Here is a 27,509-nt window from a genome sequence, read left to right on the forward strand (position 1 = left end):
CCAGAGGTCCCACCCAACGTAAATCACTCCTGTGTATGTGGATAGGAAGCTTGTCTGCAAAGCAGCTTTCTGACAGAAAGGGATACCCAGCACTGAGTGTCAAATGTTGTTTTGTTTCCTTTTTAAAAACCAGCAAGCAGAAACACTCGTGGCGTTAAGTCTAAATGAGGCAAAAACTGTTGTTTCATATTGACGCAAGTGTCAGCTCCTGTTTCTCTTCTTTTAAACTTGAAAGCCAAAGTCACATTTTAAGTCAAAACAGAGGAGAAATGCAAAGGATGCTGGAAGGGAACCAGCGTTTGGAACCACCATTTTGCTGTGCAAGGAGAAACCCGGGGGAAAAGCTCCAGCCCTCGCTCTGTCCTTTGGCTTGGTTTGCTGTGGGAAAGGGGTGAGTGTGGCCACCTTGTTCTGGCACAGGCTGAACTCACCCAAGGATTTGGGGGATGAAACATCCACCCCTGAGCAAAACAAGATATTTTGTCCCCTCTGCATCCCTCTTGTCACAGAGGGATGTCCCTGGGAGAGTGAGACACTGATGTTGTCATTTTGGCCTGAGCTAGTTGCTAAACAATGCAGGAGGGTTCGTGGATTTTTTTTTTATTTCCTTAAATAATGAGCTTGCTGTTTTAATTATCATTTTAAGAGGTCCCTCCTTGCTCTTTTTTTTTTTTTTTTTTTTTGGTGCCTGACCCTCCTTGAGAGCGCACCCTTGAGCAGAAATTGTATCTGGCTGGCTGGAAACCCCTGATCTGGGGGGAGCAACAAGAGAGATTCAGGGCCCTGGGAGTTACCCCACATGTGGTCGCTGAGACCAGGGTTGTGGCTCTGTTGTCTCTTTACCCTGCTGGGTTATGAATTAGGTTGGTGAAGCATCTTAAGAAACCAAGAGAAACCATGGAGGCCTGGATTTTATGCCTGGCCAACCCTGTCCCCCAACCCATCTTCATCAATGCCCTTAAATATCCTAAAATAACTACAACCCGTTGCTTGACTTCTATCAAAACCACCAAATGGGGGGACGTTGTAAGGAAGGGAAAGGCTTTTCTTCAAGGTTTGCAAAAAAGAGGCTTTTGGGGGCAGAAATATGTATCCTCGGTAGACTCCAAGCACCTCGATAGCCCAGGGCTCTCAGAGACATCGCAGCTGCAAGGAGGGTCTGGTGGCCTCCAGGGTATGAAAACTGCTCCTGTGTAGGCACAAAATCCATGTGCTGCCAGCACAGCTGCAACAGAAAATAACCCACCTTTCCACAGCAAGGAATTTCCACTGGAGCAGGCAGGGTTGAAGCTAACAGGAAGATATGAGAGAGAAAAAAAAAAAAAAATAAAGAGGAAAAGAAAAAAAAGCAGGAAGATTAAAATGAAATAATGCAGTTTTTAACTTTTATCTCCCCCCACGTCTCCTCAGTGCTCCCCAATTTTCCTCCCCTACGCCACGGCCGCAGCCCTCCTTTCCCTGTGCAATAAATAGAGATAGCTGGAAAACAAAGAGCTGGCTTTTTTTTTTTTTTTTTTTTTTTCTTTTTTTTTTTTTTGCCACCTCTGCATTCAGATGGAGGTGGGATGCTTTGTGTATATGTGTGTGTGTGTGTGATGAAATTCAGGCCAAGCAGGCAGTGTACAGAATTCAGCCGCCCTCAGCAGTAAATACTAGCAGGAGCAGCAGGACTGAAAGAGCTGGCGGAGATGAGAAAAGAAAGGATGTGCGTAATTGCACACTCAAAATGCCACCTTCAATTGCGGCTGCAGATAAGCCAGCCTGTTCCCTGCCGCAGCCCCGCAGAGCATTGCCAGGGCACTGCCGATTCCCCGACACCGTCCTGCCTCAGGATATGATGAGTTCAAAAAATTCCATCATAAAATCAGCCTGTATAATTTTTTTTTTTTTTTTTTTTTTTTGTCCTCAGAGAAAGCTCCAGCTTCTGGAATCCTGGGATTTTGCTTTCCTTTCACTTACCTCCTGCCTCCGTTTCTAGCTACCTTCACAGCCAGCAGAAAAACAGTTTGCGAGATGTGACGGCAAATATTAGGAACTGCCGTGATTTTGTGCAATTGTTGCCTCATGTCTGTTTTTCTGGTGGATTGGGTGATCTCATCAGACGTGTAACAGTTCTCAGCAGACCGAACTGTCAGATACATGCACACTGGCCGGTTTGTTTTGGTTTGGTTTTTGGTTTTTGTTGGTTTGGTTTGGTTTGGTTTGGTTTGGTTTGGTTTGGTTTGGTTTGGTTTCTTTCTTCTGGGCTCCCTTCAAAAAGCAGAAAACTGCCCTTATCCCCAACAGAGTCTCTTCGCAGCACAATGGCTGCACTTTCTCCCCTGCTCTTGCTTTTCCAACCCCAAATTTAGATGCAGCCCTAGGGCTGCCTTTGCACTTCAGCACACGTTACGTCAATAAAATAAAGAGAAGGAGGGAAACTGAGGCTGGTTTGGGAGCATCCAGGGTATCTCTGCAGCCAGCCCTAGCTAGGAGCTTCACTTTCCGTGCCAGCCCAGTAGGTTTTGGCTCAGCCGTGGATTTGGCTCAGTCGTGCATGACCTTCATGTCCCTGGAGAGCAGTCATGACTCAGTCTCTCACCCTCTTGCTGTGGAATCGTTTTTCTCCTCAATTTTAGCTTTGGGAGATCTTCGTTTATTTTAAGGCTTTCATGATGCTGCTAGTCTTCGGCCAGAGCCCAAGCTCTGGACGGGCTCTCACCTCTCCACTGCCCTGAATTCGTCGCAGGTACCTTCCCCCTCCCCAAAGCGAAAACCTGGGAAAATCTTACAGTCCGTAGAGATGCAGCTTATACCCATCTCAGTAGTATTTGAAGCTGTGCCTTTGCGATAATGCCACAAAATGCTGGTCAACATTTTCTGATAGTGGAATTTTCTACCGGAAAACATATTCTTGTCAAAAAGCGTCTTGGGATCAGGCTGATTGTGGCGATTTTTTTTTTTTTTTTTTAATATTAAAAATACTGAAATGAGTTATTTCAACTGTCTCACTTCACTTTCAAAGCAACAAAATATTTTGTAATGCCAGGGGAAAACACACTGCTTCAGCTCTGCCAAGGCATCCTGGTTTCTCCGAGTATTTATAGTTAAACCTTGGATTTAACAATGTATTGGATTATAAAGTTGAGATTTCTGCCATGTTTCATTGCCAGTGAGATGGAACATTTTTATGTGACCGAACTAAAACAGTGTAACATCAGAACAAAATCTTTCCAGGTTGATTTTGTTCTGAGGATAAATTTCAAATTCTTATATGTATTTTGGCTTCAGAATGCAAACCCGTTTCCAGATGTCAGGATTTTCAAGCAGAATAAAATGTCATTTTCCAGCAAAATGCTGTGCTGCACACTTAGACAACTGCTCCAGAAATAATTCCAGGTTCCCGTGTGGGTTTTCCCCAGTCTTCTCTTGACAGGGTATTTTTTCTTAAGATGTTATTTTTTTCACGTGTGCACTTATGGGTGTGAGAGTAGTCTACATGCAAATGTGATTAAAAATCAGCAAAGGGGTCGATTGGGTAGAAAGGTCTCCCTGCTCCTCAGGCATCTCTCCTGGTGCAGTTGGACACTGCAGCCACTGCCTTGGGGCTCTCAGACACCAAAACCAGTAGGGTGCAAGAAAAAGGACTTCACGTGCCAGCTGGTTTGAAGTCCTTGCAAAAAGTAATCGAGCTTTTAATATTTCTTCAGAAGGGTCCTCGGTGTTTTTCTGCTTAATGTTATCTATATCCCAGGAGTTTTCGAGATGTGTGCTGGTCATCACTGCTTGTGCTAAATGAGAAAATTGGAGCCACGGTCAGAAAACAGCCCAGCACTTGGTGAGAGCTGAGCTAACCCTCGGTAAGGAAATAATTTCTGCTCCCAGGATCCTGCCACCTAAATAAAGAGATGGACCCTTAGAGTGGGAAGCACCAGGAGATGACACAGGACGTGCGTCTTACTCTGTGCCGTTCCCTCCCCCCTTGCTGGAGCGAGTCCCCTGAAGCCAAAACAGCTGAGGCAACAGAAAAGAAGAGCCAGACCCTACCTCAATGCTCAATAATTGATTTGCACTGTAATTATTTACCTCCTTGCCAGAACAAACCCAAAGTCCCTTCCCAGGAGGGCGATGCTCGTGTGGCCACATAAGCGTGCCCCCAACTGTGAGTGGGAAAAGAGCTCGGTGGGTTCAGTGCGAGGAGCCACACACACCAAATCAAGGTATTATTTGAGTGTTGGCAGAAACCAAACAGAAAATCCTTTGGAAAGGGCTGGCTGCAGTCAAATGCCAGAGCACAGAACGACTTTGCTTTTGTTGGGCGGGGGGAAGTGTGAATTTATTCTTATGGCAGCTCATAACATTATTATTTCTGTGCAGGGTCTGGACCAGGACTTTTTCTATCTTCCTTCCAGAAGAACAGAGAAAAGACACAGATTTATAACAGAATTTCCTTCATCTACAATACACAGGATTTATTTTACATTTTCGCGTGCATGTTTATTATAGACTGTACGGGTCTGTGTATAAAAGGAAAATCAGACTTTCTCTGCAGGAATTGTGTATTCTTATTCTACGTATATGATATCTACTTACATTATCTTCCCGTGACAGCACAGAGTTTAAAGGAAACCCTTTTTCTGGCAGGCTGGCAGTGAAGTCCCTGTTTCTACGAACACTTATGCACAAGTGTGGCTTTGATTGAATTGTGAAGCGAGGTACTACCGTTTTACAGTCACTTCTCATTCATTTTTCCCCAGCCACAAAATATTGCACAATTTAAAAAGGCAAGAGAGAGGCTGGAGCTCTGAATATCTGCATCAGACACACACACATGCTTATTTATACCTCCCGGTCTGGCAAAAGACACCCAGCTATGCTGGTGTAAAATCAGGAACGAATCCATCAATGTCAGCACTTTCCCATCGGTATAAAGGCAATACAGCTAAGCTCAAGCCCAGCCCCCAGCCTCCCGCTCCATCTGGATGTGCCCCTCGAAGGATACGAGGGAGCCAGAATTTTAAATCACCATTTATATTATGTCAAGCCTGTTTATTGCACTCGGTGGCTCCATAACAGTCCCATCTCGTATAAACCCAACATTATCCCTTTAAGATTCAAACTCCCTAATAAGTTTTATTTAAAGACGGAGCCCGTGCGTGCAACTGGAGCTTTTACCCAGGTGTCCGCAGCCTCGGCTTCTCTCTCCAGCCCCGAGTCCCTGTTGATGTGCTGATCAATTACTCATCAAATCTTAATGCGCGCTTTAACTCAACTGTGGCATCTTAATCAGAGCGTTGACTGCCGAGTGTCAGCCCCATCGACTTGGGGGATCTGGGACAAATGAGCCCATCGACTGCCTGGTTGGAAAGAGCATTTCTGCGAGCCTGACCTGCCGTCTAGTGGCTGCACGAGAAGAGGATGAATTAAGACATATGTGCGGGGTGGAAGGGCTGGTGAAGCCTCTTTGCAGGGTTGGGGTGGTGGTGGGTGAGTGAGGGGTGGGTGGGGGCTGGGAGGTGGGATCCTCACCCCCTTGATCTCCCTTAGGAGTAGGTTTTAGGGTAAGGAGGCTTCCCGTGCAGTTGGCTTCACTGGGAGCACTGGTAGAGCTGGGGGTGCGTGGCGGAGGGTGGAGGGAGTGTGTGTGGGGGTCTGTGTCCCCCGTGAGCAGGTTTGCCCACAGGTGTGGGACTGGATCAGCAGAGCATAGGGTGGGTGCTGGAGAATGTGTGGGTGCCCAGGGTGGAAAAGCAGATTATTTGGCATAGGGGTGTTTCTGTACAAGTGTCTGTGCGAGCCCGTGCGATGTCCGCACAAGGGTTGCAAGCCTGTGGAACAATTTCTGTTTGCACGTACCCGCCTGAGCATGGATGGGTCAGTGCACGTGTGTGTGTGTGTGTGTGTGTGCGTGAGCAGAGACTCCTGCCAGCACCCACAGGACTGCGAAGGCTGTCCCTGTGCAGAGGTACTGGTCTGTGGGACCCCAGGAGAGGAGGGACCCCAGGAGGCGCACTGCCTGGGACTGAGGACACAAGGCAGGGCTGGATGTGCGGGACAGAGTGCCCTCCATGGGGACAAAACTCTGTGCCGTGGGGCCTCATCCCTGAGCTGAGACCCTGTGGCAAACCACAGCAAGGACCCCAACCTGCTTTGGGCCAGTTTCCACATTGCCTTGCAAGCCTTTTCTGGTTGTTTGGGTTTTCGTTGGTTTTTTTTTTTTTTTTTTTTTTAGACTTTATTTCTCAATAGCATCAATTTGAAAAGCTGCTTAAAGGAACAACAAAGAAAAAGCTGACACAGACCTGAGCCAGTGAGAGAGAGCAGGTCAGGAGTGCTGCGCTCCTCTGGGGTGGCAATGATGTTTGCATCTGAGCTTGTATCTTAACAAGCCCTTGCCCTCCAGACACATCTCCTACAAACCTAGAGGAGACCCAGGGCACCTTTTTTTGCCGGGAGAGGGACTATCAGGTAGCAGGTCCAGCCCGTCCAAAGGAGCTGAGAGCACACCCTACCACCGAGAAGCAGCAGGCTGTGCTGGCTCTCTGCCTGACCCTCTCTGTTGGAATCAGAATTAGCTGAGGGCAAAAAATACTTTGAAGTCAGGTACTTGAGTTAAGTGCCGACAAGCAGGAGGGATGCGTCTGGGATTCTGGGCTATGTAATGCCTGGAAGAAGGATTTTTTTTAATTCTTTTTTTTTTTTTTTTTTTTAAGGCGCTAAGATGATCCCTGTGGGATGCTCTAGAGAGATCACAAGGGTTATGCAGCTGCTGTTTCAGTCCAGAAGGTTTTATGGGATTGGGTCAGTACCGTATGTGCATCGCTGCCTCCTGTCTGGAGCCCTGCAGGAGGTTTATTTTGGCTCATATAGCTGTACCCAACTCATGCCAGCGCTGTGTGGTGTCTCTGTACCTCCGGACACACCGTTCACAGCTGGTAGGTAGCAGTGTTGCTCATTACGCTTATTTCTTCATTTATTTTGCAACTGAGCTGAAGAGCCTGGCCCAGGACTGAGGTCTCCCCAGGACTCAGTGTGGTACAAATATTCTTCACCCCAAATCACCCCTTTTCCTTCCCCAGCACCCAGGAGACACTCGAAGGCTGAGGATGTCAACAGTAATATTCCTTTTCCACCCACCTGCCTCCTCCATGGTCACAGCACCCCCATGAAAACGAAGCAACTCGTTAATCACTGCTTTAAGCCATCCCATAAGACCTTTCCTCGTGGCACTGAGGGAACGGTGACAGCGTTTTGCTTGCAAGGATGCAGGATGCTGATGTGGGAGGGAAGAAAAGAGGGAAAGCACCAGGATGCATTTCCGAGGCAGGCGGGGAGTTGTGGCTGATGTAGGTTTTCTGCAGAGAACGATGTGAACTTGGGGCCCACCACCAGCACAGAGAGAGCAGTGTCTGAGCACTCCAGGTGAGACCAGAGCCTGGTAATTTTCCCTGTAGAGGAGCTCAGGGATGTCCATGTGCACAGAGATGGGGAGATGGGCCCTGTTAAAACTTTTCAAACCACCATAAAACAAACACTTTCTATGGCCTCATTGGTACAGCCACCCACCAAAGAGCTTACAGGCAGAGGAGGTCTTGCCTGGAGCTTACACTAAAGGGAAATGAATCCCTTTTGATGCCTTGGGCTGGTGCTTTATTGCTTTAACAAGCTTAGTGTGTTTCTGTGTTGCTGACTCAGATTTCCAACACTCGGATTTGAGGGGCTGTGAACCCTCGTTAAAAATAGCTCTACAAGTGGATGATGAAATGACTGTCAAAAGGGCCAAAGTCAGCATGGTCACTCCTGAGATTTATCCGTGGCCTTACAACATCATTGATTTACGAGAGCAGAGGGAAAGGGTCCATCCTGGCCAGAGCCCTCTTTCCAGTGGTGGCCCTAAGCAGGCTCTTTCAATGGAAAAATTAAGGAGAGGACAAATATCTTCCAACAATCTTCTGGGCTCCAGATGTTCTTAGCTCAGGGGATTTCCTGAGCCTGTTGTCACTTGTCCGTTTAATAACATTCAGTAGATATCTTTTCTTTTCCAAGAATGCGTGCAACCTCCTCTTGAAACCATTAACCGAATCCACAACATCCCCTGGCAAGCAGTTCCACAGCTCTACGATCTGATATGTGAGGAGCATCTGCCTTCTGTTAAAGCACCAGCTCTTAGATTTTATTTATATGTAATTTTTTTTAAAAAAATTATTATTTTTATAAGGTCATGTTCTAGATCTAATTGTCGACCTGACTGTAAACACATTCAAATACGGATCTTACCGACTGAAAGACATATCACATAAAAACTCAACATTTATTTGTTTTGTAAATGATGTGGTGTTTTGGGTAGATTCTTGATTTGGATGACTCAGTCCCTGATGTGGGGGCCATTGGTAGGGTTGTCAGGACTGCAGAAGGCTGCATGGTGATGCTTTAGCTTCATCCCAAACTGCCAGCATTTACAGACACATCCAACTGCCTAAACGCACATGATGCTGATTCAGGATTTAAGCGAGCGGGGTGAGATTGAGCCGTCAGTCAGCGTAGTGTCATCTCAAGGAAATGTAAAGACCTCCAGATCTGAAAAATTATTGGACAGGGCCTGCCACCTTGTCAATGAGTCCTTCCAGCCTCTTGAGGCACCCCTGGGGTATTGGGGCAGGGGATTAGAGTTAAAACCTTTCCAGCCCATGCTGCAGGAGGTGCAGGCACTTGGTGGAAGAGAAACCAGTGAGATGCCTGCTTGGGACACTGGGGCATTGAACCAAGCCCTGAAAGACTTGTGTCCCAGGTGCCACATCCCGCTCCACACCAGGCCACCCTGGGAAGCCCAGTTTCCTTCTCTGTTTAAAGGCCATAATCACCCCAAACTCCTTTACCTGAAGATGGGAGATCCGTGGCAGTCTTTCCCTTCATGTTACAATGCACAAGCCAAAGCCATGATCAACTCCAGGCTAAATTTGGAACATCCCGTACAGCAAAGGAGTAGCCAATATCCAGCCTCTGTGAACCAGATGACAATCACACTTGGTGCAGAGATAAAAACACAGTGATGCTGCCCAAAATGTCCTAGGCTGATATCTAGGTACCTTTTAAACCATGCATCAGCTTTCTTTTGAGTCCCACACCCATGGGGTGACTGCCTGGCTACAGAGCAGCAGCCACCAAAGCAAAACACGGAAGCTCACTGTTACATTGACTGGCAGCTTGGAGCGATGTTAACGCAAAGCGGCCCAGGGGCTCCAATCCTGCTAGCCAGGGGGAGAGAGAGACTGGACAAGACTGCTCAAAGCAATGGGAGGTTATACCAGCAATCCCAGGGGTAAAAACATCCCACCACTTCTCTTTTTGTAGTGGAAAGGGTGTCGGGGAATGGCCATAATGTCATCTGGGTTCTCAATGACTACAAGCTGCAGCAAGGGATAGTCCGATTAGATATAAAAAAACTAACCCCGAAGCCCCATGAGAGTGGTTAAGTAAAGAAAAAAGGATCCAGAGAGGTGATGGAGCCTCTGTTCCTAGTGAACTGAACCAACCAGGTCTTCAAGGACCTTTTTTCAGACTCCCATGTGCTTCATTTGGCTTCTTGCCCAGAATATGTAGATTCAGGAAAAAAAGCTCCAATTTTCTTCCAGAGACGTCATCATGCATAAAGAAGCTCTGAGAGTCTACTTCATGGATCAGCTCAATGTCTGAAGATAAGATGTCAAGAAAAAAGTTGGAGAATAATATTAAGAGGGAAAGAAAACTTCTACCTTGAGGAAGATCTTCAGTCTTCCTTGGTGGATGGATATGGAGACCCTTCTCCCGAGATGGGGTGAAACGCAACCAAAAATAAATAGGGCAAAGCTGGGGAAATGGCAGAAGCATCGGTTCCTTGGAAGAACAGAAAGGATACAGCGATTTCTCTGCTGTGGAGACTGTTTGTGTACAAAATGGAAAAGGAAGACGCGAAGCCCAGAGCAAGAGAAGCCACATCACATAACGGTGAACTGTACCCTGACACCACCACGTCTCTCCAGCTCCCCTGATAAATGGGGCCCTCAAACTCTACTTGACCAGAGATGCACAGGCAGATGAATGTCTCCCAGCCCCAGCCAAAGAGCTAATCTCTTCTTGCTCTAGATCTGGAGGCTCCTGGCAGCAGCGAGGGATAAGTGCACTCAGCGGGGTCCCAGGCTGGCCGGTGTGGAGGGGAGGCACTCAGGATGGCCCCGTGGGAAAGAAGCAATGGATTTGGAAAGAGTCCAAGGGGTCAACATGAAAAGTCTTTCCCCATGGGAATGGACCCGTGGGCTTCAACCACCCTTACCCAAGAAGACCTCTTTGCTTACAGCCTATGGGAGCAGGAAAGCAGACAAGGCAAAGGCTGGTGAAACGCTGACTGTCTTCATAAGGACGTGTGTAGCTGAGCTATCTATAGCTATATGTAATGAGGTTTAAACAGCCATGGCTTTTTAGTAACGTCTTTATACCCACCCATCCTGTCTCTGTGTTCAGGATCCTGTTCCTGGCCTAGGGAGACCTCTTGGCTGTGAAAGGGAGACACAATGCACGTCACAGCGACGGGTTTCCATCTCAGGTGGCCTTACGTTCTTGCTGCATTATAGGTGACAATATGGAATGTTTCAAGGAAGATACTGCAAACCTCTTGCCATTTGTATAACACATTGCCTGCTTTATTTTCAAGCCTTTCTGGTTAGGTTGGTATAATATCCCTGAGCTTAAGTAAGCAAAACCTGAGTTTAGGCTTGTCCCAAATCTCTGTGAAAACCTGAGCTTAAGTAACATGCCCAGTGTCAAAGAAGGAGTTTGGGGCAGACTTGAAAAAAGCATCCCAGGTGTTTGAATGTTGGTCTTTTGAAGAACAAGTTCTTCCCCAAAGTGTCCTGCCTCCATGTCTCCTTTTCTTTTCTTTTTTTTTTTTTTTTTTTAACACAAGGAGCAGTGGGTAAGGAACATTGCCCTGTGGAACCAGACAGCCAAACACCTGCTTTACCCAGGTATAAATATTTGCACTCATAGCAGTGGGAAATCGGGACTCCAAGGGAAGTGTGGAGACAGGCTGTCATTCTGCAGAGAGTTCAAAAGCACCTTGTTCCTGTTAAAAAAAAAAAAAAAAAAAAAAAAAAAAAGCATGGTTTCTGCTCTCTCGCTTTTGCAAGAAGAAAATTCAATTTTATTCCCTCTGTTCAAGTGTTTTCTTTTCACCTAAGCTGAAAAGTTCTTTGGATTGACAGTACAAGTCTGTTGGGTCTGGACAAACGCGGTGCTGGAAGGTACAGAGGTGCGATAAATTACCAGACCTTGTTCGTTAAGACATGAGATGCGTTAGTAAATCTGCAAACTGTCTCTCATAGCTTTCCCCCAGCATCCATCAAGCTCACCCTCTGATGGCAATTCGGATGGCTTCTCCTGTTTGTTTTGCCCATTGGTGACACCAGATTCTCCCCCTTCACAGTGCTTCTCTCCTGCCTTTTAGCTGGTTCATTACCTTGAACAGGCCAGAGGGATGTTCTGGGTGGTGTTTCAACAGCAACAAAATTCACAAGGTACGGGTTATTCCCAAGTTCATCTCCTTGCGGGTAGACCATCAATTGCAGCAGCAGAGACTTCAGGAACTCACACCGGCTCACGCACCCACGTGCTCACATGAATGCACACTCGAACCTTCAAGCTGCTGCAATTAACAGGACAGCTTTTAATTGGCAATTACAATTCCATTAAGCTGGGTCTGGCAGATCATTTGCTCTGTCAGGAAAGCCCTGAGGCAGGGAAGATTAGTGGCTGGCAGGATCCGGGCTCCTGCGCAGGAGTTGTGGAGGAAAAGACGACAGGTAACAGCTGTGCTTTCTCAGCCGGGGAAGGTGGGAGGGAGAATTACACTTGCTTGAAAACCACTTGTTTTCCCCACCCAGGGGAGCTGCATCCCACCAGAGTCCTTGGTAGGAAAGCTCAGAAGCACCAAGGATGGGGGAGGCAGATAATCAGACCAGGGTTCATGAAGCAGGATGAATTTCAGGCTCCAAAGCACCTGTAAAACCAATCCTGGAGCTTCTGGTCGGAAGGGGAAAAGCACATGTGGCTGGTTGTGACACTGTGGCCCCAAGGGATGTCCACTGTTGGAAGATTTGTGGGGTCTGGATATAACGTCTGGGCACTGCTGTGCCGTGGGCACCTTCGGGACATGGAGACTTTATCAAAGGAGGTTGTTCAGGAACTTTCCAAGTTTTGTTCCTGGCACTTCAGCAGACCATGGGTGTGGTGTTTAACCTCTCTGAGCAGCCACCTACACTAATGGAAATCCTGCCCTCAGCTTTGCAGAGCACTCTGAGATCCCACTGTGTTATGGTTCCCAAACCAGGGCTTGCACGGTCATCCCTGGTTTGCAGGACCCTGGCTCTGGTCCTGCCATGCTCCATAGATCCTGCTGAGCCCTCTGTCACACAGACCCACAGTCCCCTGGCTCTCCCTCACCAGTTGACCCAGCATGCTAAAAACATGCTCAGTGTGTCACCGGCATGAGCCAACTCATGTGTCAGGCATGGTGGTCTCTCATTTGAAGGCTTGACTTGGAATCTGGTTCAAAATCCTTTGGGCTTTCTCTTTAATGAGAAATATTCTTCCTCTTATATCTAAGTACTGCCAATATTCCCCTGGTTAAGAGCTTTTTTTTTTTTTCCTATAGATTGCCTGTAAAAACTCAGCTGTGATAACTTTATAACAGGCCAGATGAATATTGCCTGTCCAACCATCACCAGAGTTTGGGGGAGGCCGGAGGGTAACCCCAACCCAACTACACCATTCCAGGAAGAGTCCTGATTTAAAATAAAGTTTGGGAAGCAGAACAATACTTAAAGCTGGGCTTCAGGGCTTTCAGGATAAAGGCCACCTTAATGTGGTGACACAAGAGGGGTCATGGCACGGCCAAAAGGAGGGACCAGTTTCAGTCTCAGCAGAAGCTGTTGTCAGTTTGTAAGATGCAGACAGGAACCTGTTGTTAGAGTGTGTGAACTCCCAGGGCAACATTCTTCAGGTTTGGCAGAAAAAAGAGGGCTCTTAAAGAATTAATTTACTGAAAAACTGGTGAAAACACACAGCTGGGTAAAAGAGTCCACAGTGCCTCCATGGGGGTAAAGGCTGCACAGGCTCCACACAAAGAGGAAATGGAGAGGAGGAGGTTGGAAAGCAGAGGGACATCCGTGGACACGTGGATATTTCAGGCTCCCAAGAATCCCAGCAGGAGGCAGGAGACCAGAGGGAATGTTGACCACACCATTGTGGGACCGTCCATCAATAAATGACTCGCTCCACAAAGGCAGCTTGGTCCTGGAGCCTGTGGGCAGAGTTTGCTAGCCTGTGCGCAGCGCTGCTTTGGCAGATTTAGTGCATCAGCTACTTTTTTTCAGTCCGTTTGAGCTTTCAGCAGTCTGTCTCCATCCTGCCCCTCATCTCTCATTCACAGCCAGAAGATCAGTTCTCGTCTCCGATCAACCCAAGAGTGCAGATGCTATTGCTCCCTTTGCAGATTTTCATGCAGACAGATTGATGCTTTCTCTGAGATGGAAGAAACCTCACATGAACTTCTACAAAGTGGCCTCTTCGTTTTTTGTTTTTGTTGGTGTTTTGGGTTTTTTTATTTTTTTTCAGTCCCAGCACAAAATTCCTCTTTGATGAGATATTTGGAGAGTCCCCTAATTACTTGTGAGATACACGGTCTCTAAACTCTCCACTTTTATGTCATTGCTTTGAACTGTCCCGCCTGTCCATACCCATTGGAAGCCTTTTAAGGCCAGGACCTACTCTCCTCCATTTTTTGATTTGTTCTCAGCAGGGGTGTCTCTTTGTGATGGGCTGCTCACATGCTTATATACAAATAAACAACGATTTTCTCTATTGCTGGCAGATCTAACTCTATAGATGGATGGGAAGGAGAGCTACTGAGCAAGAATTCCATTTTAATACCTCTTTCTTGGTGTCTCTTGTGCTTCCTCACCTCTCAGGCACACAATTGTATGTTACCAACCCTCTGACAATATAAGAATATGCAGATTCTATTGACTTCTGCTATGGTCGGTTTCAAGATTTATTGACCTGAGAAGGGAATATTGACCTGAGATGAAACTGAGGTCAATGTGTGGATCTCAGGGGAGCATAAATTTCAAAATTGACCCACCAAACAGAAGTCAATAAATGAATGGTTAATATAAACATTGTCTTACAAAAATTAATTCTCGGTGACATGGGTTCACATGCAATTTTTATTGTGAAATATGGAAGGCAATATTGGTTGCCGTGTCTGAAGAATGTGAGTCAGTGTCTGATTATGGAGAGTAATGAAACTGCTGGGAATGGGGGGAAAGGAATTGGATTTGATTACAATTTAATCTCCAGTCAGTAATGGAGCAGCCTCTTGTTAGCTGGAGTGGGGATATGAAGATAACTCTTCAATGTGCTAGGCAGGATAAGGTTTAAGCCTCAGAGAGACAGTTTACAGAAGGTTGCGGCTCATGACATTGGTTCTCCTGAGCTGGGGCTCTTCACAGGCCTCAACAGAGCTAACGGGGGATCCTTCACTCCTTTCAGTGGAGATCCTCATTTGCAATCTGGTGTTTGTCAATTTAGACAGTCTTCAGTCAAGGTGGGCTATGGGAAAAATTGTGTTTCAGGTCTCCTGATGTCATCTGTGATCATGTGTGCATGCTGAGACCTGCAGAGCTTAATGGTCTCATGTACACTCTTGCAGTCCTTTGTTCCTAACCACCACTCCCCATCACAGACAAATACGTCCCACTTTTTAATCCATTTCCACGTGGAATTTCCATGGGAGCATCCACCAGTGGTTTTTTTGTGGCTCACAAATGACTGGCACATTCTGAAAGTGTTCAAAATCACCTGTAGTGGGAGATCTACAGACTTGATTCCTTCATCTTCTTCTACTTCACTCTAACATGGTCTCATGCCTTTGTGAGTTGGCAGTTCTTCAGCCCATGCAAGAGAGAACAAAATGCCACTTCAGTGTGGAAACTCATTACATGTGTAACCACATTTCTGAGACTTTGAATGTTGATAGATTTGGTCACAAAGGACAACTTTCACAACATTTGAAAAAGACATGAGAATTGGGACTACATGAGTTTTTTTTCACGATCTTCTTTGTCTTTCTTTAGGGTGATTCTCTCATTGCTACTGCTTATAGTCTGCAGCCAATAGGGTGGATATCTCATCGTGCTGGGGCTGTACTGGTCTCAGATCAAAAATGAGACTAGTAGGAATAAACAGTAACATGCAGAAAACAAAAGCGATCAGAATCTCGGGCGATTTCTATGGTGATTAGTATTAGTGGGAGAGAAATCCGTAGTGATACTGATCTGCTCTGGTACTGAGGATGGGTTTCATCTGACCAGTCGAGATACCTACAGTGTGCATATCTCAGGTGTTTCCCTCAAAAATAATTTGATTAATTTCTCTTTATATCTAATGAAGACTAGCACTATGATGGGGTGGCTCGTCCCACTTGAATGATCAAATAAATTCTGCCTGAGATGTGCCTGTTTCTGAACCACTAAAGCCATTCTGGTTTACAAAGCCCCAAGGTCGTTTTTTCACAGCAGAGAAAGCTGAGGGTTAGTCTGAGAACGTGGCCATTTGAATAGAAATCTCACTGTCACCAGAGGTGTCTCTCCATGGGCAGATTTTAGGTCAGGCAGCGACTGAAACTGGAGTAATCCTAGCACCTTCTGGTCTCTCCTTCACCCAGTCTAGAGTTGTCCTGGCAATGTCTCTGCGTCCCACTCCACACTTGGCCATCCACCTAATCACTGTTTCATAGGGAGATCTCTGGAGACTCTCAGTGCAAAGTGATGTCAGGTCCATGGGCTTCCAGGTCTGCAGTGCACAGCCAAATTGAACTCATCTATCTTGGCTTTAAATCACTGTCCAGATTGAACTTCTTTCAAATGTTTAAACCACTCCAAGGATTTGAATTGCACGACATATTTAAGAGTAACTTAAATTATTAAAGCCCTTAATGTTAGGTTGTTGTTTTTTTTTTTTTTTTTTTGTTTTTGTTTTTTTTTTTTTTTAAGATGCATTTTGGAGCTGTCAAGCGAACAATCTTAAATGACAGATTGATGAATTCATTGTCCCTTACCACATCTCCGGGAGGAGAGAGGAGTATGGCTCCCAGTGAAACCAGCTTTACTAACAGAGATACAAGTTGCTTTCTACTTCATGACCTTTTGGGTCATGAGCACACTTGTGCAGCAGGGTCTATGTCAGCCATGGACTGACTCAACATGCTGCTGCTGAGGGTTGACCCTGGGTAGGGCTCATCTTCTGGTGGTAGGGTCTCTGATTCAGTAAGACCCCCTGGGAAACTGCCTTTAGGGATAAGGGAGCAGAACAGAGCTGGCAGATCTTTAAGGACACTTTCCACAGAGCACAAGAGCTCTTGATCCTCAGGTGTAAGAAATCAGGCATGGAAGGCAATAGAGTGTTGTGAATGAGTCGAGACCTGCTGGTCAAACAAAAGGGCAAGAAGGAAGTGCACAGGCAGTGGAAGCAGGAACAGGTATCCTGGGAAGAGTATAGGGATGCTGCATTGTAGTGTAGGGATGGGGTCAGGAAGGCCAAGGCATGGCTGAATTTGGCAAGGGATGCAAAGAATAATAAGAAAGGCTTCTACACCTATGTCAGACAGAAAAGGAAGTTCAAAGAAAGTGTACACCCCCCTGATGAGCAAGAGTGGCAAACTGGTAACAACAGATGAGGAGAAGGTTGAAGTACTCAATAGTTTTCTGTCTCAGTCTTAACTGGCAACCTCTCTTCCCACACCTTTTGAGTGCACGGACCACAAGACGGGGACTGGGGGAGCAGAGTCCCTCCCGCTGTAAGAGAAGATCTTGTTCATGACAACCTGAGGAACCTGAACTTACATAAGTCTAATGGGCCAAGGGCTGGAGCAGCTCTGCTGGGGGGAAAGGCTGAGAGAGTTGGGGGGTTCAGCTGGGGGAGAGAAGGCTCCGGGGAGACCTTAGAGCCACCTTTCAATATTTAAAAGGGGCTGGTAAGAAAGATGGGGAGAGACTTTTTAATAGGGCCTGTTGTGATAGGACCAGGGATAATGGTTTTAAACTGACAGAGGGTAGTTTCAGACTGTATCTAAGGAAGAAATTTTTTACAGTGAAGGTGGTGAAACATTGAACCAGGTTGCCCAGAGAGGTGGTCGATATCTCCTCCCTGGAAACATTCAAGGTCAGGTTGGATGGGACTCTGAGCAACCTGGTCTAGTTGAAGATGTCCCTGCTCATTGCAGGGTGTTTGGAGTAGGTGACTTTTAAAGGTCCCTTCCAGCCCAAACTAGTCTATGTTTCTATGATTCTATGATGTAGAGATCATGTTTTCATTCTGTCAGGGCAGGCTTGTTCTGCCAGGCAAACAGCTCTGCTCCATCAGTGTAAACCAGTTCAGATCCACACACAAATGTCACATCCTCAAGACCTTGTGTTGACCTTCATGGACTGTTCCTCCTGCACGAAAGAAACTGGTCATATCTAAAAGGATTGGCGCAAACAATCGGAAAGAGTTTTGTGGAGTCTGTAGATATAAAAATCAGTTCTCTGGCTTATAGTTCAATTGCTTATTACCTTCAGCCTCTTCTTTGGGGTCTCACTTTCTGAGTTGAACATTTTAGTCCCATGAGTGACTTATAATGTTTTGGAAACATTCCTCATTCTTTGCATGGAAAGTAGGAGAGCCAAGGTCACTGGGACCACACTGGTACTAGTAAATTTAAGAGTTCCTGAGAGTGTTTCCAGCACTGGGACCCAACTGTTAAACTGGTCAGTTGTTAGAACAGTCTGGACATACTAATGACAGAGGATAAGTAGCCCTTTTTCAAATACTTCCCAGGAATCAGACACTGGCTGTTATCACCACGCAGTTGTGGACATCTTCTTTGAAGGGCAAGGGATTTTAATAACACAGCTGTGGGTTGTTCAGTGCTGGCTATCCTCAGTGCCAGGGGACCGTCCGGGTACATTTAATGTATAAGAGTAGTCTTGAAGTCTGGGCAAAGCCCCTGTTTGTTTGGGGTTTTTTTTGCAAATCTCAGCTCCCACTCTAGGAGCCACTCCATGAGCTGAGCCGCCTTCCGCAGCCTTCTGGAAATAACGAACAGCAGAAAGATCAAAAATCCCGGAGGGATGGCGGAGCTTCGACGTTAATGTATATGGAAAGTTGTGCTCATTTCTGGGCTTCTTCTTACCAGACAGATATTGTCAAATGGCAGGGAGTTCATATAAGAACAACCGACAAATGACTGAGGGCTGGAAGGATTGATTTACAAGGGCAAGATGAAAAGAGCTGAATCAGTACAGCAGTGATCAAGACGTGATGTGACATCTCCCTAAGTATCTGAAGGGCGTAAACACGGAGAAGCAGTGTCTTTGTGGGAAATGTCTTGTGTCTGCTTAACAGCCCGCTTCATTGAGATGTAGCAGGCTACTTAATGTCTATTAAAGAAGTGCCACTTGATCATTATCGGTGTATTTATGGAGGGTCTAATAGCTTTAATAAAGTGCGAATTGCAAAGGTAAAGAGCAGAGGAATCAAAGCCATGTCCCTCCCAGGTGAAAGAAACACAGCACCTGGTTTGGTTTTTCTTTTTTTTTTTTTTTTTTTTTCTTCATAGGTCTGTGCTCTGGGATGAAGTCATATGCCTGCAAGCGGGTTAGTTAACAGAGAACTAAAGAGAAGCTGTCGAGTGTGTGGTATGTCCTGCAGTGGAGTTCTTCATTCTTCTAATTATCTGTAAATGCCAAATTTTAGCTTTTGTACTTCAAATTCATGATGAAGCAGGGACTCGCTATGTCTCAGGTGAAACCGCTTTCCCTTCTAGCTGGGGTGAGGGGTGGGGAGTCGCAAGGGTGGAGGCAGCCTTTCCTAATTTTAGGTGCTCATCAATCCATTAACATGTCCTTGGGTTGAGTTTTCTGTGGACGTCGGGGTGTGAGTTGTCTCATCCTACTTGGGTCAGAGGAGCCCTGACCATATTTCACCGACTATCTTGGGAGTTCAGACAACTAACTAGCTTGCATGTTTTCTCAAAAATATTTTTAAGAATGTAATAATAATAATAAAAATATATTTCTTAAAATTAGGAAAGGTTAACTCCACCCTTGCCAGCTGGTCCCCATACAAGGAGAATAAGTTTTTTCCAGCAAAAGAAATCCTTCTTTTATCTGGATCATCTGTCCCTTGCTGTTGAAAGCTACAATTCAAATCTTTCTTTAGTGCATCCTCACTGTCCTCCTCTGCAGTATGAGGAGTTGGTAAGAACAGCAATGGGAGCTAATGCTGGCTGCTGTGAGAAAGGTTGATGCTGGGATTGTGCCATCTGACATGCCCATGGATTGTGCTGGATCCTTTAATAGCATGCAGAGGGTGTTAATTCCCTCTGGAGGTGAAGCTCATCTCTCTATTTTTCCCCCTCTATCCTTAGCTTGCCCCCAGGCTTTAAAGAGAAGCCACCTGGCTGTACTCCTCTCTTGCACCTGCTTTCCCCTGGATTACATATCGGCCGGAGTGGAGACACAAGTAACTTAAGAATGTTCCCTAATGGAGACTGTGCTGCCCTTATCTCCTCGCGACAGAGGCAGGAGTGTGTGAAATGTAACTCTCCGCTTGCCGCCAGCACGGGCAGACCCTTCGTGCCTGCGTGGAACTGGGCTGGTGTCGGGCGGCCAGAAGGAGACTGCTGACAGACACAAGAGCCAAGGGCATCCTGATTTGGAGCTGTCTCCAGCTTTTAAAGGACTAGGAACGGACAACAGCTCCCTCAGGCTCGTATCGCAGGGAGATGAAATCTCCTGTTACTTCTGCCCTGAGCCATGTTCCAACCCGTGAGCTCTCCTAGAGGACACCCAGCTCATTGCTGAGATAATCTATTGTTATTGTTGGAACAGCTGCATGCACACAGAGAACTTGTAGGCTTGGGATCTCATATACCCTGATCTACTTTGTAAGAAAGCCTGGAGAGTTTTCTCCACCGCAGAAGAGTGGTGCATAACTTGATTTGTCCACCTTCCCATATTTCAACACAATTTGGAGCAGAAGTCTCTTCACTTAGTCTTGAGGCAGTGGGAACTAGTGTCCCAAAGCAAGATCAGGGGTCCAGAGACTTTTCTGCTGTTGTACTCATTGTGTGTCCTTGGGCACATCACATATCTTGCCTGTATCTCAGTTTTTTGGTGATGTGGGGAATGGCCTGCGAATACTAGATTACACCTATTCCTACAGGAATTGTGAAGATCAATTCATTGTTCAACCATGACTTATTTTCAAACAAAGCTTGTGGGCATTTGCACTAAAAAGCGCTGGTCTCAAGCTCACTCAAAACAATCAAAGAGTCTCGGAGGCTGAACTGGGCTTTGAATCAAGCCTTAAGAAAAGCAACTTGGCCTTCTCCAAGTCTCTAACTAAAGAGCAGATGAACTGCACTCACTTGGTGAGTTCCCTGCTCCCCAGCACACCACGAGATCTCTTAAATTCCCATGATGAATCCCTGAGATTCTGGATTCTGCAGATGCAGAGCGAGGCTCTGAAAATCCCCGTAGAAGAGTGGATATTCTATTTCCAGCCTGACACTTTAAAATCAACCTTCTTGACTGCTTTCTCAGCCACGGTGTTGGATGGTTAGGTTAACCGTGAGCAGCTGAAGTGGGGGCTGCCTTTCTCTGAACAAACCATTACCATCTCCGGCGCTGCCCAAACCTCCTCCTTACCACGGCTTAGTTTAGAGACTGCCAGCCGGAAGCTTAGGGAGCTGAGATGTCTTCTCCTGAACCTGTGCACCATGTCATGCTTTGATCCATCCAAACCCAGAGTCCGGCCATGGGTGCTCAGGGCGGTGGGACCCCCCCGGGGGCTGGGGAGCAGAGCCTGTGGGCAACGCTCAGCACCACGGACAGAGGCAGGAGAAGACCCGGGGGGGGGCAAAGCCAAGCCTGAGGGTGAGGGTGAGTGGAGGTGAGAGCAAAGACCACAGACTTGTGTTGTAAACGGTGCTGGCGAGAAGCATCTGAACCTTGAAATACAGCCAGAGTGCACAATCACCCTCCCTTCCTCATCGACAGTTTCCTCTGGGACCTTGAAGGGGTGAATAAGTGGAAAACCACCAAGAGGGAAGGCTGGGGGGTAGGGCGCTCATATGTTTATGAGAAAGGATGAGGCTTCGTGCTTAAACCTGACAGTGATTCTGCTTATCTGTCTTCCTTGCCCCCATCCATCCATCCATCCATCCATCCATCCCTGTAAGATCACCTAATGTTCTCTTTCTCCATTCCTTGTTAGCTCATGAGCTTGTCTTTGCAGAAGCTGTTTGTAGGCCATATCAGCCCTGGACTCAGCCTCAGTAGGCTGCATTTCTGTCATTACTATAACAAAAACCATACACAAAAGCCAGATTCTTCCTGGACCCATCCCACTACTCTCCTACCCGTCTGATGCATATTTCTATCTAATCAGTCTGTTCTAACCCATTTCTGCCCACTCCTCAAGCTCAGGCAGTGAGACCGTAGAAAGAGACCTCGATGCTATGCTGAGGCCTGTGCCACCTTCTACCAGTGCTGTTCCAGTTTCCCCTCAGCTTAGCTCAGACTTATGGTCAACCTAAAACCTCCTTTCCCTCCCTTTCTTCCTCCCGTCACCCTCATCCTCTCCCTTTCCCATGCTGTCCATAGGGCAGCTGAGGGTGAGGAGCGTGAGATATGCTGAGGAAGAGCAGGAGAAGGTGGAAACGTTCAATTTCTTTACACAGCAACGCTCCTATGAGCTTCTATGATTCCTTGGAATCACACTGCTGACCTCAATACCAGATTTCTCCCATTAATTTTGCCGCAAGCGGGGTGGCTGCAGCCCCTGTTCATGTGAGGGGAAGTTGCATCGCCAGCACCTGTCGAACACCAGCCTAGCACTGGTATAAAATTTAATGGTCACTATGGGGAGAAAGGTACAAGCTTCCCCCCACCCCCTTTTTCCTTTAACGGAACATTATCTAAACAAACGCACTCCAAAACTGCTGAAGCGCAGGCAAATAATGACACGAGAGCAGGAGCCAGGCATTAAAAATTCATGTCGGCGAATATTAAAACTTTTTACTTCATCATGTCAAGGCACCAGGCAAATGCAAACAAATGAGACCCACTGAGCGCTGCCTGCATGGGCCAAGACAGAGACGAGCCACTCACACTGCTGGGGAGAGACCTGCATTGCGGTCCCTGTCTCTCCTGAGATGTCAGGCTCAGAGGGGGACGGGGGAGCCGACGGGGTAGTTAATTGCTTGGTGTCTCTAAATGAGCTCTGCAAACTGACAACTCTGAGGAAGGCAGCTCGCTGCATGAGCGGTGGGGCGGGAACGTGGTGGCCGGGAGCAGCCCCATCCCTTCCCACACGCTGTGCTGTCAAGGTTCCTGAAATGGGGGAACATTTGGCAGGGGGGACTCCAACCCCCTTGTTTATTTGGTCCTGTCTTTACTAATTAAGGCACCAACCCCTGCCTTTTCCTGACAACAGGCTTGTTCACCAGGGGTTGGGGTTGTGAGGGTACCCAGCGAACTCAAATCATGGAGCATCTCCCTGCCACCCTGGAAGGAGATGACTCTGCGTGCTGGTGTTTGCAGGCAGGGTGAGCCACCATGGGACCAGTTTGAATCCCCTCCTGGAGGGGATTATGTTGAGGAGGAAGAGGTTCCCCAGGAGGGTGAGCATAAACATCCACTCCTCTCCGAATATTGGTCTGGAGAATCTGAGCTCTTGCGCTCCAGCTGCAGCTATCAGCGCCCTGTTTGACCCCTGTCCTCTGCTATTTATGGCCCAGCTCACTTTTGCAGAGCTGAAGATCTGTGCCTGGGTCCCCTGAGGAGCAGGTGGAAGGATGCTCCAACCCCCAGCTGCTGTGTAACACCCGTATCGTTCAGACAGAGGCGGTGTAACGCGAAAGCAACCTTATTCAAGCCAAACGGTGATTTCACTGGCCACATTTTCAAGGCAAGGCATGAATCAGGCTGAGTAAAGTTGGTGAAAAGAGCTCTTCAATTAATCTGTTCCAGCACCATCCATCACTAATTAGGTAATTTTCCCTGTGTTATGCTGCACACACTTTTAGTGCACCCTGTTTACTTAATGACTCCTGTGATCCCCTTAACACAATTACTGGTAATAAGCAACTGATGAAGAAAAGGATTAGACCAGTAATCTCTTACTGTATGATGCTTTATTGGAAGTGCACCGAGCATCACATTTTGATTTTTAATAGATAACTTCTCTGAGTAATTGATTAATCATAAACTCACAGACTGCAAGAGCCAGAGATAATTTTATGGCACCTAAAAAAAGGAAAGGATCTAGATGATGTAATAACTAGCAATCTAGAGGCAAATAAAGGAGGAGAATGTTTGATTAAACATTCAATATATTTTTATCGCTTTCTGTGTTGCGGAACCGCCTTCATTGGTTTAACATGTGGGAAGAAACATCATAATAACAGTCGAGGCAGGTGTTCATGGAGCCAGATGCACCCTTCAGGGAGCGGGGCGCGAGGCTGGCAAGACAGTCAGAGCAGCGATTATGAGGATTATTTTAAATCATTCTGTCTCTGTAGCCCAGATAAGCTGTGAAAAATGAAGGCTACAGCAGGATGTGATGCTGTGTCACACCACGGGTAACATTTCAATGTGGTGGTGTCCCCAGCCCACACCGAGGCAGCCAGGTGCCCTTCAGAGTATCCTAACCAAAGTTTCCTGAATCTTTGCCAATGATTGTTGAATACTGGACAGTGAGTATTTAATATTGGAGGTAAAGTGGCCCTGCTTTGACAAGAAATACTAAATGGTGATAGACATGACAGAAAAGCTTAGACCCCTTCAGTGTAGACTGATCAAGGCTGAAGGACTCCTGGGCTTGTCCAGAAGCATTATCTGAACTATCTGGAGAACATCAATATTGGAAATCATGGTGTCTCCAGAACTTAGGTTTCTTCTAGGCCAGGCAAGTGCAGAGCTGCGGTTTGGAGAGTACAGATGTAATTTCTTCCAGGTTCTAACTCAAACCTTTCAAGCAGTGGAGAATCTCCCATTGACTTCAGGTGAGTCTCTCTCCAGGATTATATAGGTGTCCCAGAAAAGAAAAAAAAAAAAAAAAAAAAGCACTACAGAGTTATTTGGTGAAGGATAGCATTAGAAACGGGAGAGAGCGTTTGCAACTATGAGCTCTGACATGAAACAACTTGCCACACATCAGTCCTGGTAAGTGGTCCTGGACATACCATTAGCTCATGTGAATGATTTTTAATATTTTAATATTACTTATTTAATCTTTATTTTATTATTTATTAATTATTTAATATTAATGATTGTAAATATTTAAAAATCAAGCTGCACAAGGCTTGGAAAAGTGTTGTTTGGCCAACAGCCCTGTCCCTCACCTCTACTGCTACTGCTGCTGTCTTGGACCCCAGATCCTCAGTGACCACAGCCCGAGAGAGAGCAGCCTTGGTTGGGTTGCTGATGATGGCAGTGAGCGGTGAGCACCACACCATGAAGAGTCTCCTGGGATCCTAGGAAGGTTTTTCTGGGCTCTGTAGCCTGGCTGGTAGCTCCCTGCTGCTCCCTGCAGTCTCTCCATCATCTAGCAGGAGCTGCAGGCTTCTGGCTGTGTGCTGTGGCTCTTCCTCTCTGCTTCTCCCCTGAGCAAGCTCAGCAGATCCCCAAGAGCAGCTCCCTCAGAGGGTCCCCTTCAGCTCTCTTGTTACAGAAACGTAACACAAACAGGGAACAAACAAGTAGCAGAGAAAATGCCGGCTGCATCTTCTCACACCATCGAAGGTGAGTGGTTTCAGGGTGATAGAAGTCATTAGTTCAGGCAAGAATTGGGGAAAATTTCTCCTGGTTGTGCATACAGATGAATACTGATGCTCATACAGATGATACAGGCATGAATCTGATTGGCACAGGCTAATTTATATAACAGCACATGGATTTTTGTTCTTTTTGTACCAAACTTCCTCCAAAAACTTTCTTGGAGACTGCTCCAAGCACTTCATAGCCAGGCTTGAGGGCTGGACATAAAACAGGTCCCAGGCCTTGTAATCTTCTTCCCTAACCCTGCACCGGGGCTGACATGTGTCATGGGTACCATCTGATATGCTTCAGCCTTGGGAGCCTAATTCAGCCTTAGATGAAAGCCAGGGCTGAAAAAGAGTCTGTGAAAACCTACGTGCTGGCTCTGAGGACTACAGGTAGGAAAACAACCTGAGGCAGATGAAGAAGAGTTAATGATTGGGGTGCAGGGGAAGAGAAGGGGCTTGGATTACAACACAAATAATAGATAAATCAAACAGCAGGAGACAGTTTCTCCAGTGCCAGTTTATTTATCATTGTTTTCTCTGGGCACTGAGGGGCCACGGAAGATGGGGTGGGCAAGCAACATCATCTGACTTGATGGATGAGGCGTGGAAAGGGAAGAAGCTTCTGCCAGGCCTTGGAGAGGACAGAGGCAGGAGGCAGCCTGGGGAGGGGTGCACTGATGCTGGGGGGAGTGTGGCATGTTTGGCATTGGGTGGCCGTTCTCCTTCCCAGCCTTGACCTCGGAGAAGGGAGCAGCTGGTACAGCAGGCAGCAAACTGAGACCGGGTATCAGGTACTTGTCATTTCTGGAGATGTCCTGCAGAGAGAGGTCTGAGATCGAGGTGCTCTCAGAGCCAGGATCAGCATCCTCACTCCCTGCTGCCAGGGAGCTGGGCTTTACTTACATCTTTGCTGGACCCTAGAACTCTTCAGTGACTAAAATACCTTTCTACTAATTTTTTTCTTAGGTTCCCAGGAAACATGCTGTATTATGGCTTCAGGAAAAATGCTGTATTCAGTCTTCTGAGTGTTGTATACTCCAGGGAAAACACAAGAGCCCAGATCCTCAAAAGTCCTTAAGTCCCCTGTGCCTTTTGTGGGTATTCCTTCAGGCTTCTCCAGAGCAGATGCTCAGCTGCCATTTGAACCCAGAAAGGCTTAAATCCCAGTCTCTCAATGCATTCTTTTTCTTCTGAGCTTCTTAGAGCCCTGGCTCACCTAAAAACCTTGGAGGTCCAAAATCTACATACTCAGTCTTGGGATGGGGCACTGACCTCATGTGAAGACCTTAAAACTGGGCCTGCTCTCCAGTGAGGAGCACTCACCCAGAAAACCAGACATGGGAGAAGGGGCTGAAGGAAGGTGGGAGAGAGAAAAAAAGGCACATAGCTGCAAAAGTTCTGTCCCAGGAGAAAGACTTGGGATGCATACAGGTCTGTCTGCAAAAGATCCCAGGGATTTCACCCGTCACCTGCTGCTGCCTGGAGTGTGGAGTTAACATTGATATAACAAACCCACAAGACTGTGGCTGTTACTTGAGCACAACTCTTACTTGGTCAATGTTACTGTTGGCTTTTGTCTCTGTCAGGCATTTGTATTTTCTCCTTTGACCCTTCTCCTCAATGCTTGAGTGCTGGCTGGTTTAGCTGGCCACTCTCCAGAAGCCCCTCGTCAAGGATGAACATCCTGAGTAGGAGGCATTTAATGGCTTCTCATTGCTGTGTCAACCAAAGCAAGAAGTCAATGTAGCTCTGTTGGCCATGCTCCAATCCCCACGGATGAAATGTTTAAACTTGCCTGTCTTGGTTGCGGCTGATGCTCAGGACTCTCAAACTACACTTGGGATAGCTGTGTTTTATCTACCTGTGCCTATGACCCTCTACCCAAACCCTCATGGCACAAATCTCTTTTCCTCAAGACACTGACCTCTGGATCTTGGGGTTCTCTGAGGGGAACATCTGCCAGAAGGCCCTGCAAATCTTACCCTTGAAAGGGCAACTTCATCCTCTGCTAACAAACTAAAACCCATCTAGGCTTGTCAAGGCAAGAAAAATAGCAATGTAAAGAAGATCCAGCTACGACTGCAACAGGAACATGAGCCACCGCAAAGATACTGCTCCCTTTTGAAAGAACCAGGGTTACTTCCTCAACTGTATTAAAGCAAAGCAAAATTGGTGTAACAAGCTGAGTATCTTGCTGAAGGGAGCTGGTAAACACCAAGCGGGGCCTCTTTTTGCTCACTGTGGACCAGGCTGGATCTATCTCTCTTAAATACAGAGGTAATGAGCCATGACTGTAGCCACAGATTCCAGTCTTACGATAATTTCTGAGAGGCTCACAGATCCCTGCATTGGCTTGGGCTGACAAGGGCTCTGTGACCTTATAAACAATGACAATTTTGGTTCAGGTTCTGGCATTTTGTCACTTCAGTCTGTTTCTATTATTGGAACCCCCAAAGCAAAAATGATCCCTGTAAGGGACAAGGGGAAGGGATGGGGTGGGGGTCGTAGCAGTGAAGCTTCCAGACTCCTCCACAACTGTGGGGGGACTCATTTATTTAGAGAAATTCCCTTCTCCTCTACCAGAACTTTGCCATGCAGACCCCTAATTATGCATCTCTTGGCTGTG

Source organism: Athene noctua, chromosome 2 (assembly GCF_965140245.1).
Source record: "Athene noctua chromosome 2, bAthNoc1.hap1.1, whole genome shotgun sequence".
NCBI classification, from domain to species: Eukaryota; Metazoa; Chordata; class Aves; order Strigiformes; family Strigidae; genus Athene; species Athene noctua.